Consider the following 1,227-nt stretch of genomic DNA (forward strand, 5'->3'; position numbering starts at 1 on the left):
TTTTACAAAATTTCATGACCCAAAAAATTTTCAACCCTTTATATCTTCTACATTTATAGATCTGTGCACAAAATAACTATAGTTTATAATTGAGAAAAACAAAGTATTCAAGAGAACAAAATTCCATCCCAATACGTGGTTCGCTGTGAGAGATATAGAACGGCCATAAATTTACAAAATTTCATGACCCAAAAAATTTTCAACCCTTTATATCTTCTACCTTTTTAGATCTGTGCACAAAATAACTATAGTTTATAATTGAGAAAAACAAAGTGTACAAGAGAACAAAACTCCATATCAATACGTGGTTCCCAGTGGGAGATATAGAACGGCCATAATTTTACAGAATTTCATGACCCAAAAAATTTTCAACCGTTTATATCTTCTACCTTTTTAGATCTGTGCACAAAATAACTATAGTTTATAATTGAGAAAAACAAAGTGTACAAGAGAACAAAACTCCATATCAATACGTGGTTCCCAGTGGGAGATATAGAATGGTCATAATTTTACAAAATTTCATGACCCAAAAAATTTTCAACCCTTTATATCTTCTACATTTATAGATCTGTGCACAAAATAACTATAGTTTATAATTGAGAAAAACAAAGTATGCAAGAGAACAAAATTCCATCCCAATACGTGGTTCGCTGTGAGAGATATAGAACGGCCATAAATTTACAAAATTTCATGACCCAAAAAATTGTCGACCCTTTATATCTTCTACCTATTTAGATCTGTGCACAAAATAACTATAGTTTATAATTGAGAAAAACAAAGTGTATAAGAGAACAAAATTCCATCCCAATACGTGGTTCACAGTGGGAGATATAGAACGGCCATAATTTTACAAAATTTCATGACCCAAAAAATTTTCAACCCTTTATATCTTCTACCTATTTAGATCTGTGCACAAAATAACTATAGTTTATAATTGAGAAAAACAAAGTGTATAAGAGAACAAAATTCCATCCCAATACGTGGTTCGCAGGGGGAGATATAGAACGGCCATAATTTTACAGAATATCATGACCCAAAAAATTTTCAACCCTTTATATCTTCTACCTTTTTAGATCTGTGCACAAAATAACTATAGTTTATAATTGAGAAAAACAAAGTGTACAAGAGAACAAAACTCCATATCAATACGTGGTTCCCAGTGGGAGATATAGAACGGCCATAATTTTACAAAATTTCATGACCCAAAAAATTTTCAACCCTTTCTAT

This window comes from Rhodnius prolixus, unplaced genomic scaffold (genome assembly GCF_049639745.1).
Source record: "Rhodnius prolixus isolate KJV_2025 unplaced genomic scaffold, Rpr scaffold_8, whole genome shotgun sequence".
NCBI classification, from domain to species: domain Eukaryota; kingdom Metazoa; phylum Arthropoda; class Insecta; order Hemiptera; family Reduviidae; genus Rhodnius; species Rhodnius prolixus.